We start from the raw sequence: 16,148 nt of genomic DNA on the forward strand, positions 1-16,148 counted from the left end.
AAGGGCTATCCTCTTCTCCTCAGAATTTCGCACATATTAGAAGGGATATTTATTATGTCTCCTTGCAAATCCTGTCTGGCAGATGTGGCACTAACCTCCACTCTCCCTGCTCCATGTGCAACTCTTTGCCTTCAGCTGCAACTGAGGCAAAAAAGGACACACGGTTGCCTGAAATGTGGTGTCCTGGACTATAAAGAGATCATAACCCCTGACAAGACTCTCCCTGAGTCTCCTAATCTCAGAGAGAGATAGATGGATTCCATCCATTTACAACAAAAAAATGGTTCAGCCTTTTGAGTGTTCCTGTGTCTCCACCAGATATGGATGGAAGGCAGATAATTTGCCTTCCAGAGGTAAAAGCTGGATAAATGAAGTCTGTTTCAAGAGAAACAAAGTAGATTCGAGTAGACTACTTTCATGAAAATTGTCTACTAGAGAGACGACTAGAGAAAGGAAAGAAGATCTGATAATAAGAAAATACATTTGTAAGCAGCTATGCATTTACTCTCTGCAGAGCATATTATGTCATTAGCAGTTTGAGGATTGGTTTTCTGCTAATGGAACAACTCTGATTCATAGTATCAACATCTGCCCTAATTAGATAAAAAGAAATTAAAATATCTTGCAATGATGCATATAATCCTTAGCTGACTGTATAAGGTAAAGCAAGCACAGTCTATATCATCTCCTCACTACAAGAAAGACACTGAGGTCCTGGAGCTTGTCCAGAGAAGGGCAGTGAGGCTGTGAAGGGTCTGAATCACAAGTCTTAGGGTTAGCAGCTGAGGGAACTGGGATTGTTTAGTCTGGAGAAGAGGAGAGCCAGGGGAGACCTTATTGCTCTCTATAACTTCCTGAAAGAAGGTTGTGGCAAGGTGAGAGTTGGCCTCTTCTCCCAGGAACTGTGGTAGGTTGAGAGGGAATGGCCTCAAGCTGCTCCAGGAGAAGTTCAGGTTGGTTATTAGGAAAAACTTCTTCTCCAAAAGAGTGCTCAGGCATTGGCACAGGCCTCCCAGGGAAGTGGTGGAGTCACCATCCCTGGAGGTGTTCAGGAAATGTGGAAAAATGTGACACCAAGGGACATGATTTAGTGGTGGTAGGTAGATGATTGGACTAAATGATCTTAGAGATCTTTTCCAAACATAATGATTCTATGATTCAATGATTAAGAGTTTGGATCTCAGTTCAGTGCTAACAGAACAGATTTGTAGTATCCACATTCACACTAATTAGATAAGAAGAAATTAAAATATCCTGCACTGATGTATATAATTCTTAGCTGACTGCCTAAAGTGAAGCAAACAAAATCTATAGCACTAATTCAAATACTGTCAAGTTAGCTATGTGGGATGTTTGGAAATAATCTTTACCATCTTGTTTATCTGAGTTTATGAACGTAAGGTCTGGGTGTGACATTTACTGTCATACCTGATATAACCATATCAATTCTTGTGCAAATATTCAGAACATCCTTTAAAGCTATGGAACTTTTCCTGGTAGGATAAGCTAAAAAATCTTCCCTAGAAAACAAGAGGAATGAGAAGACATTCTTGGAAGGCTTAAATGTGGGTGTTGCTTTACAGATCAGGACTTTTGAACTATAATATCAATGACATAATTTCTACTATAGCGCATCATATGGGGAGATTGTAGGAAAGTACACCTCTGAGGACAGTGGTGCAAGATGCTATATGGTTTAGCTGATTGTTGAAGACTCTTTAGGAATCCAGAGACCCTGTTACACATTTCAGGTAAATTTATATTTATGTAAACTATATAATTTTGTTTCTCTTGGTCACATTACATAGCCTTGTCAAAAGCAGGACAAATAAGAAATCTCTAGAGTCAGACTGTCAGAAGAGCCCAATAGTGATTTTGAAAGATACAAAAGACCTAACTAGAATAAATATATTAGCATTCCTCTAATACAAACCTCTCTAAAGAACCTTTTTGACTCTCAAAAATACTGGAATTAAAAGTAGAAACAATTCAGGATCTCCATCACCAGAGAAAACAACTCTTTTCATGATGAACTGGAACGAAAGGTTTCATGATTGGGCCATGTAATAGAAATGCTAAGTCATGGCTTCAACCAGTGTTTGAACACCTGGTAGGAAGGCAGGACCAACTCAGGGTTGCTCAGATGCATGCAATGCACCTGAGTGACTGTAAGGGGTGGAGCCAGGATCCACCCCTTCCCAGACCTCATTTAAGGGTTGGCAGTGGAGGTAAGGGTTTCTTCTCTGGAGATCCCTGCTTACCTGAGGACTTTCCAGGCCTTTTGAAGGTAAGCTGGTTTTCTTTGTCTTATTTTTTGCAGCTAGTGCTGTCCTGTCTAAGGAGATTCTTTCAATCTGTAGCCTGAGGTGCTGCTGTTCTGCTGCCTTGTTATGTTTTCTATTGCTTTACTGGCTGTTACATATTAAAACAATGGGATAATGATAGAGGTAGAACCTGAAAGATGTGAAATATGTTTGGGTAAAGTTACTACACGTACTGCTGGACAAAAACTTGTCACCCATGAGGTATGGGGTTTTGGGGCATGCACAAGTTGATAGTATGAGCTCTGTAATTATTAGTAAAAATAAAAGGGCTCTATCAGCAGATCTCAATAACTGTGCCACAAAGAATTAGAATCCTTTGTAAAATAGGAAACTGAGACATATAGAGCTGTGGAGTGACTGACAGTCATCCGCAAGGCTAATGTCAGCTCTGGGAACAGAACCAAGGACATTGTAATCCCTGGACAGAAATACTCAAGTTATCATTCCTTTCTTCCCCAAATACCATTCTGTCAGTGAATCATTATCTTGATCTGGGAACGTTGTTTTTCAGGCCTTTGTGCCCATTCATTTTCTGGTGTCCCTATTAAATAGATGATTTTTATCCCCTGGTGATTCCTGTCATGAGAACATCTGTGCATGGGGATGGACAAAAAGTCCCTGGAGTACTGATCCTATTATCCAGCTCCCAGAACACGTAATGTTCTGCTCTCTACAAAACACAATGGATTTGATTCAACAACATAAATATAGAAACCATCAATTTCCCAAATAGCTAATTATTTTTGAAAGGGATACATTGCTACTTTTTTTAGAAGGGCAAATACTTACAAAACAGCTGTTTTCACCCATTTTACTTCAAAAACTGTCAGGGTCTAGATAGCTTTTATTAGTTTAAGAATCACAGTTGCTCTTCGAACTTCTGGGTAGGAAGAAAACAGAGCAATAAAGAATGGTTTTAGAAATAATTAAAACTTGAAAAAAATCATAGCAACTGTTTGGGAAACAACTCATACTGAGAAGGCAAGGACATTTCAGCTAATCTTGGCTACATCTGATCCAGAGAACCACAGAATTCTTCAGGTCAATGGGAACTTCTGAAGGTCTCCATCCTATCTCCATGTTCTTAGCAGGTTCATTTAGTACTGTTTGCTCTGGAAATGTCACAGCCTTTCTAGAAAGAGCCAGATTTCCAATCACCTTCACAGAAAGAATGGTTTTTATATGCTTGAACAAAATTGCTTGAAGTGTTTTATTTTGTGCCTGTTTCTTCTTATCCTTTCACTGAGCTCCACTGAGAAGTTTGTCTTTATGTCACTGTCAGAACTTGATGAATATTGATTAAAATCCAGCAACTGACTTTTACAACTGTCCCAGATTCACCATGCTTATAACACCTTGGCTTTGGTTCAGTTTAGTAGAGTGATGGGTGAATGGGCAAACCACTTAGGCCTTGTTTTTTTTTAAGAAAGTAACTTGTAAAAAAATAATAATAATAATAAATTCTGCTAAGGTAATTCTAGTCTTGAGGCTAACAAAAATGATAATTACCCTTGCACACTCACAGCTTTGTCTGATTTCAGGTTCCTCCTGCCTTTTTTTATTCTGTTTTAAGCTCCTTCCTGCTTTTTTCCCCACTTTTCCTTTCAGATGAGTTCATTTTCAGTTTTGGAAATATAAGAGCCATTTTCAGGTTCAGAAATATAACAGCCATCATATTCAGATATTAAAAAAAAAAAAAAATCCAGAAAGGAATAGCTCTTCTGCTAGTTGGAGATGCACATTACTGTGTTTACAGGGCTTTAATTATCTACTTCCTGTTAGTGGGAACTGCAGCAAAGCATACATCAAAGCTCCATCTGCAGAACTCATGCAGCATGACACTGTGTGAGCCAGAAACTAAAATACAGTGCCAATGGCACAAAGTAGCACGCCAGTTTGCCTGCTGACATCACTTGAGGTGTATCTTATTACTGAGAGCAAGGAGCGTTCATTTGGCTTGGTACATCAAGGATGTCGGTCAAGGGCTCCCATCTTTGCACATAATCTAATGAAAATGGGAAAGGATACTTAATAGTAAAAGATCATTGTCATCCTCACCATCAGTATATGAATTCACTCTTCTTTGTGAAGACTACTGGGAACTGGTACCAGGGGCTCTTTTATTGAACAAGTGGTGTCTGAATCCTGATGCTACACCCGAATGGTATAGCACCAGAGTTATATTATTCAGATAAAAACTCCACAGCATAAATGGAGTTTGAGAGTCAATGTACTTTTCAAGACTGAAGATGTGGGGACCTGAAATTATTACCTAACAGTAGTAACTTTATCAGTATCTTTAAAATCAGTAACTTTAACAGTAATTTTAAATAGCTTACAAAATCAAATTAAGAGCTGAAGTTACTGACAATCTTTATTTAAGGAAGTAACGAGAGAAGGTTTTCATGTATTTCATCATATTTATTTTTTTAGCTGTAGAGAATTAATCAAAGAAATCCTGACTTGAAAATATAAAAACTTTAGCTCCCAAAATAACCTCTCCTAAAAATAAACTGTAGCTCATAGAAAGTACATTTGTATTCCACAGTATAAATAATAGTTTACTGTTGTGGTTTTAAATGATATTTCTAAATTCAAATTTTGAGGATAGCAGAATTAAAAACTGAAGTACTTGAAATATTTGGTTATTCAGAGAATACTTCATTTCAGTCCAGATAGTCCTGGCTTCAGCAGAAGATAGCCATCCAGTAAATTATTCCCTGTTAACTAAATAAAAGGTATTATTTTTTTTTAACATGAACTAGGGTAACAACCAACCATTGCTAATTCTTTTCAGTGATTATACTTGTAGTTTCACATTGCAAAATACAATGATTCACTGAGTTGGAAAACATCATTATTTTTCTTAGTTTTCAGAACTTTCTTGCTTAAAGTGTAATAAAGGATGACACAATTTTCAGATAGACCTATCTATCTGAATCTATATATTTAACTAAACTCTAAGAAAATCTTTGCCTGGAAATGTTATTAAGCTATTGATACAAATAGAATAAATAAAACAACTTTTGAAGTCGTGTGGCAGTAACTAACAGTAATGAAGCATTCTGGTTACAGTTGTAAGAAAGTGCTCAAAGCTACACAGAGTGAAAAACAACAGCAGAAGAGAGCATAGTTTGGAAAACCTGAGCTGAATACAAAGGTGAAGTTATGCTGTGAGCTTGAATGGAAGAACAGATCAATCACTCTCCCTAAAAAGGCAGATCAATACACTGTAAACCCAGTGAAAGCTGAAATAAAAGATCAGGAATTATTAGCCAGGATCACTCTAACACAGGTAAAGTTGCTTCTGCCTGCATCTTCAGAGCTACTGTGCTTGTGCTCGTATGATATTGTGCTGTGTCCTCTGGACAGACCCAGCTGCCCAGAGAGCTGTTGGGTTCCCCATCCCTGGAGATGCTCAAGGCCATCTGGATGGGGCACTGGGCAGCCCCATCTAGTATTAAAGATCCATACTTGGACTACCTGTCTTATGATTTGTCTTCCACTTTTGGCAGTGCAATGTTTGGGAGCTAAGAGTAAAACCATTGGTGTTATATGCAATATACGTTTTGCTTTTTCACCAATGTGACATACTTTATTTTTTCACTCTCCAAGTGTAGCAGATATAACAGCTTTTCTTAAAAGATACCTTATAGACTTACTGAAAAATAAATACATACAGAAACCTGAGCAGAGTCTATTGCAATATGAACTAGGATCACACTAGTGGTGAATGTTTCTCACTGTTTATAGCATGTGATAAAATGTGTTGTCTGCTGACAGAAGGTATGTCTAAAGAAGATGATGAATGGGACAGCACTGTTCCTTTCTGTTATTTATTTTAAGACTGATCCAGTTTGAATAGAAGTTATTTCCTTGAATTTGATTCTTTATTCAGTACATGAATAAACTTTCTCTTATATTTTTCTTTGAAATAGAACTCTTGAGAAAACATATATTCTTGTGGCTCAGGAGCACTGAATCATCAAATAGTCTGTTTTTTTTTTCACCTTGATGTATGTTAATTTACCATTGGGCAGAGACACAGTGCATCCTGCAGTTAGCAGTTGTAAAAGTTCGTGAAAAGACTCCAAAAGGTACCTGTCAATATCTTAAATGCCTAACTGCTCATAGAGACAAATATTGGCTGTTCTGGTTACTAGGGAAGAACATGAGAAAGGACAGCTCAACATGAGGAAATATGCAGGGATGGAAGGTTTTCTTTATGGCCTTTCAGGAGTACTACAAAGTCAGTGTTTTCTGTGATGAAAATTTTTAGTAGCTGTGTCTTAGCTTGGTCTCGAGACTCTAGATCAGTATTTTCAGAATAGTATGTCAAACATTGAACAGCTACAGCTTTTCTAGCATGGAAGAGAAGCCAAATTAAGAAGATGTCTGTTATTTGTCAGAGCACCTGGAAAAGACCACTATCTTGTGAAAATTTCACTTAGCTACTGTCAGTTTGAGTAACTGGTCTGTGAAACTGAGATGTACAAGGGCTGCTCTGAAAATAATGCCCCGTATTTTATTATTTTAATCAACGGTGTGAGAAGTGGATGTTGATGCTATGGCAGTCTGGGTTGAACCTTACCACTCATATTCCATTACATTTTGTTGCTGTGCAACAGGTAGCAGCAGAGGGGCAGTTGGACAGAATGGCATTTGACAAGGAAGTGCATGTGAAACAAAGGTGTGTCATTGAATTGCTCCATGTGGAAAACAGATGTCCACATTAACATTCACTGATGCTTGTTGGATGTTTATGGAGACCAAAGAGTGGATGGGAGCACAGTAAAATGTTGAGATGTACATTTCAGCAGTGGTGATAATGACAGTGGGTTGACTCTGTTGGTGAAGAATTTTACAACCCTGGCATGCAGCCTCTTGTTCTTTGCTTATGAGAATGTATAGCTGATGGTGGTAACTGTGTTGAAAAATAGTTGTTTTGTAGTTGAGAACTTGCTCTATCAAACAGTGTTTTTGTGCTCTTTTTGTCTGCTGTGGTTTCCATGGAAATAAATAGGAGGTATTGCTTTTAGAGCAAGCTATGTAGTATGTTATTCTTCTGATGAAGAAGTGTCCATAGACTGAGTCAAACCAAATCTCTTCTGAGCTGAAAACATTCTATGTTCTGTAAATTTCCAACTCACCGTAGAATCTTAATGTGGAGCAATATGCCATAGAGCAGATGTATGGCATGACTGCACAATCAGACAACTGATTTGAAGCTTTAAAGACTTTAGAATAGCACTTACCATTAAAAAGCATATTTGCTGTTATTGCTTTCCAGACCAACATATGGAGATTTACATTTGTCAGCATCAAAGTAACTTGGTTAAATGTCATTGCAAAGGTCTTAGTCCCTTTCAGTGCTGAAAACTCTTATTTCAATCATGAATCATTTTTTTTCCCCGAGTCAGTGGTAAGGTTACCTCTGTGGTGAGTAAGTAAATATTGCTGATAGGAGTACAAGTACAAAAGAACTGCATAACACAAATTTTGTTCCTCTTATTTCTATGATCTCCTGATTAGAGGAAATTCAGACACATATTTCACCCACTTTGAATAATTTCAAAGACAAAGGAACAGCTTGAACTGAGCTTTTTCTCTCATACCTTGTGCTTTTTTCAAGAAACTGTTTTCTTCTTTTTTTGAAGTAAAGTAGTAAAATTAGGTAATTCTAATGTATACATAGAAAACAGAAACTCTTAACTGAGAAAACAACATTAAGGTTCAGCTATAATTTCGTAAAACCTTAAAGGGTTTCAGGATATTTCCAATGCTGCTAAGTCATGTTTGTCCAGCAGAAAAGTGAAAAGTAATCCACAATACACTTTGCCTGTTTTCAGCAGTTTTCCTGAATGCATTCCACATGTAACTCTTAGACCAAACACTGACATAGATTTTTAAGACTTCAGTTTATAAAGTACAAGTGGGGAAAGCAATGCCCATTAATTCTGAATGCTCTGAAAGAAGGGAACAATTTAACACAAGGACGGATGTAAACCCTTGCTTCCAACTTCTGATTTTTGAATTCTACTTAGTGTCATCAATTCCATGTGACATTGTGCATTGTTGTCCAGGTACTTAAGAGATCATAAGGCAAGACTGGGATCCTTTTAAAATAACGCGGAAATAAGTTGTATATATTAATGTATTTCCATTGCTTTTATGACAATTGTAATCTGACACAATTACTCCTACTGTCATTTCCATTGGCCTAGTAAGTAGCTCTTCAGGGAAACACCTGAGGAAGTTTCTTATTTTCTGTTCTGGGTACAAACCCAGGCTATGAAAGCTAATAACCCTCATGGAGAGAAAAATTGAGATAACCTCTGTGTAACCAAAGATCGGAGTCTCTAAAATAATTCCATCTGGAGACAGAGGGTTGCATCTTACTGAGATCTTAAACGCTGCTAGCTGTGGAAAAACTGTAGGAAAAGAGCATGTTTTGGTATAGCTGGAAGAATAAAATATGAACATTTGTGCTGAATTCCTGATTTACCCAAGTTGGCCAATGGGTTGATCTGTGAACAAGTTGAAAGATGAAAAGCCAGTCAAGTTGCACCAATTCTTTCATAACACTGCTTACCCAGACTGTTCTGTTAATTTAGTGCACAGTTACAATCAACCCTGATTCAGCCTGCTTATTCTCCATGAAGATATGAGGAACAGGCTACTCAAGAATGCCTGTATAATCTTGAAGAGGTCTTTGGCTGTGGAAGTGATATAAAATCAGGTGGAAAAAGATTTATACAAATGTTTCTGTTATATTCTTATTTTCATATAAAATATGGAGATATGAAGATGTATGTATGATTTTTCCCTGTTGCTCCCTTCAGTCCTAATAGTGTTAGCATGCCATAAACTTCAGCTGTTATGTATGCACCAAATCTGTGGTACTGAACACAGTAAAACGTAAAAGTTTCCCTCTTGATGCGCTTGCTGATGATCACAGTATAAACATGGGATATGACTTAGAATGTCCTCCTTTAGCTGAATGCAAATGACACAATAAGATTCTGTGATACTTAAGATAAGAAACATAACATTGTAGTGAAAAATGGCATTTTAAATTTCATCAACAATGTCATAGTAGAGTGTATCATTATTACTGTCAATGCAAGATCAAGTAACCAAATAATACGGTTCATATATTCTAATCATAATAAATACATTTTTCTAGAATGACAATATTTATTCAAAAGGCTCAGAGGTCTCACTAGTATTTTTACAAACACTTTGGAGAAGAAAAGAGAAAGTAATAAACAGGGAAAATAATTTTTTTCAGATCAAATTCAGATATATTAATAACATACACTTTTTTCCAGTGGCAAAATGTGAGCATATATTTGTGCCTTACAAGAAATTACCACTGTCTTCACAGATGAAGAACAACTGCTAATGAAAAGACATTGGTCCATATGATGGTTATTGCTCCAACAAACAGGAGCTCCATTTTTGGTTCTGCTGAATGATACCTGCACAATTTTTTGGGGTGTGCTCATGAGTATAATCTAACTACTCACTGTTATGCCTGAAAAGGTGTCCACAAATGATGTTCAGATTTATCTGCCCTATGTGGTGCTGGCAATGCCCAGCAATATATTATGTATTTGTGCCTGTGATTTTAGGGGTCTGCGTGTTGAGATGTATTCAAGCCAATGGAGTTTCATGTGCTCATGTGGTTGACACCCAGCAGATTAAATGGCTGCATGGCCATTCTAAATCATCTGTTGTGAAAAGAAAACCCATGCATATCTAAAGCTGCTGCACTTTTACAGAAGTGAACATTATGACTCCTGTTGGCTTTAAGAACATAGTTTTACTCTGAGGTTACAAATTTTATAAGCCTTCCCTAAGAATTTTTTTTTCCTTTGGCATCAAGAAGACCAAGATCTGCCCCATAAACCATTAAGTTCAGAGTATGGCTCAGGATATTCAGAGTTGAGGATGATACAAGCACTCAGCTGGTGTACAAATGTGTATTATAAGTATTGTAGTTAAAAATCATTTTCATTTGCTGTATTTCATGAAAAAATCAATCTGATCTTATGTGTCAGAAAATTGAATGCATTATAAAATTCTAAAAATCATTTACCTTAAGTGGTTTGCCACTATAATGCGGATGTAATTTTAATTCAATCAGAAAGGCACTTCCCTAGTCTTGCTAACCTGATACAGCACGTCTGCAGAGGAAAGGTCAGAACAGCTCTGTTTCAAGGTGTTTGAGCTAATCATTTTATTAACAGTGACTTTTTTTCTTCCTTTCCTCTGGGAAATAAACATTTTTCACGCTGTTTAGTGGATTCTTCTGCCTCTTTCTCATCTGTTTCTCTGAAACGACAAACCAATTTACTTAACCAAGCAACTATCCTCCAATTTCATATCTAAGAGATGTTTAATTATCATGAGAACAGTGATGTTAGATATTTTCACTATTTGCTTTTTTACTTTCGTTATTTGGCAATAATAAATGACTGATTAAAAAATAGATTGCTACAGTGGGTGTGATTTTTATTTTTTTTTAACTTTCAAGCAGTACAATGTACCATGTTTAACTTTTTAAATATTAACAGGTTTACATATATTTCCCAAAGGTACTATATTGATGTTGCAATCTAAAATGGATATAATTTAAATCCTTTTGATATGCTCACTCAAGAGGTTTACCTCTGAATTTTAATCTCTGTTTTTGCTTTCAAAGTGAGATTCCAGGTGGTCTGTTTATAATGTACACCCTAGGAAGGTTGACAGCTACAATTAGCAGCTCGATGAAATGTTCATTTCAGTTCCTTCTTGCTTTGTGAGCAGATAGACTGGCTTCTGTATATAACTGATACCACTGTTACTTTGCTGATTTAATCCAAATAAGGTGCAGAGCCAGTTTTTACAGTGTTGTGTGTGAGGAGAAGATATATGAAGATAGAAGCTGTCAGTGCTGAAAGGGGAAGCCTTTCCTCTATATGTTTATGTGGATGGCAGGCTGGGATCCCATGTTGCAAAGGAGAAAAAGGTACTCCATGGAAATTGCACCACAACTTTGTGAAGTTGTGCTGTGAAAAAGAACGCCTGTGAGTAGACTTTCAAAGATTTAAGTCCAGATGGATTTTCTAGTTCACACTTCTAATTTTAAATGCTTTTTTTTAATCCTTCTCATTTTAAACCAGTGTAATTTCTCCTTGATTTTTTTTTTCTCCTCCCATGGCTGTGTGTTACAGCTGTATTTGCTTCTCTCTTGAATACACTCCTTCGATTGCCAGAGCTCTCGTGCCCCTGTGACTCACAGCTTATTTTACAAAAACCATTGCTGAAGAGCTTGTAACCCTGGGACATGTGAACGTGTATAGAAAAGAGAGCAGAGAGGAAAAAATGTTCCAGCCTAAGATGTTAGAGAGGCAAAGGATCAGGAAACTGTACATCCATGGCCATTACTGATAAAGAAACGCTTTACAATTTCTGCTGTATTTCCACTATTACAGTTTTCCCCTCATAAGCGATAGCAATTGTACCACAAGAGGGAGCAGGGACATGGTTTATGCTTCACTTTGTGTTTTGACTATCCAAAAATCTAAGGGAGCTCTCTGTGGGTCTGAACCCAGAGGCTGCAAAAAAAAATACAGGTTGGATGATAGAAAGAATCTCTTCCCAGAATGAGTGGTAATGCATTGGCACAAGCTGCCCGGGGAAGTGGAGTCACCATCCCTGGTGGTGGTCAGGAACTGTGGAGATGTGGCACTGACTGCATAACTACTACATGGTTAGTAGTTATGGTGGGGATGGGTTGGACTAGTTGATCTTAATGGTTTTTTCTCACCTTAATGATTCTATGAAAGATGCTACAGATCAACCGATAGAATTGGCTGATGCAAAATTCAAGAAGTTAACAGAGCAACAGTTGCTCAGTTCTAAATAAAGATAGATAATACAACGTATTTGTGAATTTAGGCATATTTAAAAGTTAGGCAGCTATCAAACAGGTTTAGCTACAACATTTTTATAGAGGCTTCTTTTCCTCTATACCCATTTATATCCTCATGTGTAAGGTGGCAGCCTAGGTCAAGTTTTCATTTAATTTTTATTTAATTTTACATGAAACAGATAACGGATAATCCATTACATTTCAATTTAGCTTGTTTATTCATCTGTTTAAGATTCATGGAGATGACATACAGAGATAGTTAAGATGAATGAGTGGCTGATTAAGAGTTGTATTCACATATAGAAAAAAGCACCTGAAGTAATTGAAGCATTAAACTCGTAAAATGTATTTTAATTTGTATGTAGCATTTTTGTTTGTTGTTAAGAAGACCAGATTGTTTGCAAATCTATTTCCCCTCTGCCACTGAAATAATACACAAAAATGACCTTAATTCAACAAATATGGTAGACACTAAAGTCAGTAGTAATTCTGATAACATTTGCTATTAGAAAGGCAAGATCTTTATTTGGTAAATAAATATGATATAATAAACGTGAGCTCAGTTTAAGTATATATACCTATCTTTTCTATCCTGAATTCTGGCCAGGAAGAGATGTAAATGCACCGGCAGTCAAATGGCATAGATATTATCTGTTCGATATGAATAAATACCAGGTTATAAAATAAAGCAAAATGCTACTTACTTAAATCAATGGATAACATTGAAATGGATGCAAACTCACTTGGGACTTGCTTTAAAACTGGAGAACAGAAGAAAGTTTCTAAATGTCAAATGAAATGAGACATATAAAACCTGTTAGTAGGAATAACGATCTCAGAAATATATTCCTCAATTGAAGGCAGAACATCAGAAACTGATTAAGAGTTCCTTTTCACGTAGTTCCTTGTGACACCAGCAAACTAGATGCTCTATCCTAGAAGGCATCATCTTGGGAGAGAAAGGGACATGACCAACATCTTTGCAGTGGTCTGCGGGGACAAGACGAGGGGAAACAACCCCAAACTGGTGTGTAGGAAGTTCTGCACTAATATTTGGAGTAACTTCTTCATGGTGAGGGTGACAGCACTGGAACAGGCTGCCAAGGGAGGTTGTGGATTCTCCTTATCTGGAGATATTCAAGACCTGCCTGGACATCTACCTGTGCAGCCTGCTGTAGGGGGCCTGCTTTGCAAGGGCATTGGACTTGATCTCGTTGTCTTAAACATCCTTTGACACCATTTGTTTGACTTCAGTTGTTTCCAGGAAAAAATACTTTTGCATTAACATCATTAATTTTATCCCAACTAATATCTGCATCTTACTTTGCAAGTGCTCCTGTTCATTAATGTGGTTCTCTTCAGCACAGAGGATCTCAAATTGACATGAATTCAGCAGTTGTGATGATTTTTATGAGTACAAGTGACCTTTTTTTCTGATGATTTTTACAAAAACTTTCCTAAAAGCATTGCTGGCAGGCACAGCCTGTCAGTTTTGGCCAACTGTGAATTCACTCAATCTGTGGATCATTTCTCACCTGTAGCACATTTTTGTTTGGGGTTGGTGTTCACGGAGATGTTTGGACTCTGCACAGTGCAAAAATTAGCAAGTAGCTCATTAAAAAACAGGAAAAAGTTCTTTCCTTTCAAATTCTTCTTGGCCTTTGCAATGAAATTTGATTCAGCATCCCATGGTAGTTTGTTCCATGGATGACACCTCAGGATGGACTTAGTTGCTTTGCACCAGAGAGAATCCCACTTTTAGCTGGAACACAGCAAACTCTGTTCACCAAAATAATTGGAGTTAAATTAACTGTAATAAAAACTCGTGTATTGCCCTCTCCTCTCCCTATTCAAATACTTCTACTTTTTTTGCTAACACCATACCAATTTTCTGATAGGACTGATGGCAGGCTGATGGACATACAATTTATTAAAACAGAAATCTCTAAAACTTTTCCTTTGTTTATTCACTAAGTTAAAAAAAAAAAAAAATCCAGTACACCTCAAGGTGTTCTGTCCTCCATAGTTACTATTCCGGCCTGACTGGCATGAATCTGCCTTATCCTTGTATTAATTGGATGATATTCTGATGGAGTAAGTGGTCCCTTCCAGGAAAAAAAGACAAAATTATTTGTACTCCTGGCCTGGCTGATTTTCTAACCTTTACACAGTGATGTCTAATCATTATTAATGCTGACTTACTCTCTCTTCTTTCAAGGCAGTAATTTAATATATAAAAGATCACATGGGCTAGGGAATGAAGAAGACATTGATGAGTAAAGGAGTAATGCTATTTTCCTCCTTATTTCTATTAGTGGTCTTTGTTGATTCAGCTGGGGAATGTTTCAAATGTAGGTGATATTGCCCACTTTTATTAAGAATTGTCACTGTTAAGATATTGTAATTTGTAAAATATTGACTCTCAGTCCTTCATGAAGCTCAGGTTCTGTCCACTAGCTGGTACCTAGCCAGCCCTTAGCCGTAGTTTTCACAGCTTATTCATAGCTTTTTTTCTAATTTTTCTAACATTTCTGAGACCTACAGATAGCTCATCAGAAGCAGTGAAGGAAGCCACACTAACTCATTTAGAGGACAGTACAAAAACACCCCAAACTTAAATTATCAGTAGAAGCTTACTGACACTACTATTTATCTAGGATGTTTTGCTATCAATTGGTACACTGTCAGCCTTTGCAATTACTGTGCAAATGAAATTAGCAACAGTGAAGGATGTGGGGCAGTATGTCTCATTCTGAAAGAATCAGCTGTCTTCAAGCTAACCCTTTTTGTTGTTAAAGTCAGTCTTGCTGGAGACCCTAAAGACAGAGAAGGGCAATTCCAGCATGTAGGGGGCAATATGACCAAAAGTGATGTCATAGAATCATAGAATTGTAGGTTGGCAGGAACTTTTAAAAGTCATCTAGTTCCTGCCCCCTGCCATGGGCTATGTCACCCACTAGGTCAGGGTATCCAGGGCTCATCTAACCTGGTGTTGAGCGTCTGCAGGTGTGAAGCACCCACAGTTCTCTGGGTAACTTGTGCTATGGCCTCACCATACTGAGTAAAAAACTGCCTCCTGATATCGAAAATAGATCTTCACTCTTATAGTTTAAAACTATTTGCCCTGTCCTATCACTCAAATCATGTAAACTTCAGTTTATAAACTCCTTTTTAAGTACAACGAGGTCTTTCTGTACCTTCCACTTCTCTAGACTGAGCAAGCCCAACTCTCTCAATCTTTATTTGTAGGAGAGATGCTCCAATGCTCTAACTATCTTTGTGGCCCTCCTCTGGACCCACTCCATGTCCTTCTTGTGCTGGAGGCTCCAGGCCTAAATGCAGTACTCCAGATGGGGCATCACAAGGGCAGAGTAGAGGGGGACAATCCCCTCCCTGCCTTGCTGCACTCCCCCCCCACTTTTTATGCAGTCCAGGATACTGTTGACCTTTTGGGCTGTAAGAGCACACTGCTGGTTCATGTCCAGCTTTTTCTCCAGCATGACCTATGCGTCCTTCTTCACAGGGCTGCTTGCAAAGAGATCTTCTGGTATTGCCCCAGCCCAAGTGCAGCACTTGTTCTTGCTGAACCTCAGTAGGTTCACATGGGCCCACTTTTCAAGCCTATCCGAATTCCTTTGGATGGCGTCTCTTCCTTCTGTTGTATCAAGTGCACCACTCAGCTTGTTGTCACCTGTAAACCTGCTGAGAGGAATTAAGGTAATCTGAAACAGAAACAGAGGAATAAACAGTAAGAGGTGATGACAAATAATAGAGGAAAAGGATCTACAAAATTAAATTCTTTTGGAATTGGTACAGAGAAGTGTATGGAAAACCGTTAATCTCTCTCACTCTCATATACGCTTGATTAATATATCATTTATGACTCTTCACGGAGCAAAGGT

At 37.7% G+C, this 16,148-nt stretch overlaps 1 long non-coding RNA gene across 1 annotated transcript; it reads right to left on the reverse strand.

The window, feature by feature from the left end:
- Positions 1-10,541: 10,541 nt before the first annotated feature.
- On the reverse strand, positions 10,542-15,100 carry LOC121110646. Its single transcript, XR_005859959.1, has 4 exons — positions 14,888-15,100; positions 13,782-14,025; positions 12,951-13,028; positions 10,542-10,661 (listed from the first exon to the last, which is right to left on the reverse strand). It is a non-coding gene; the product is annotated as an uncharacterized LOC121110646 (long non-coding RNA).
- Positions 15,101-16,148: the final 1,048 nt, after the last annotated feature.

This window comes from Gallus gallus, chromosome 4 (assembly GCF_016699485.2).
Source record: "Gallus gallus isolate bGalGal1 chromosome 4, bGalGal1.mat.broiler.GRCg7b, whole genome shotgun sequence".
In the NCBI taxonomy this organism is placed as follows: domain Eukaryota; kingdom Metazoa; phylum Chordata; class Aves; order Galliformes; family Phasianidae; genus Gallus; species Gallus gallus.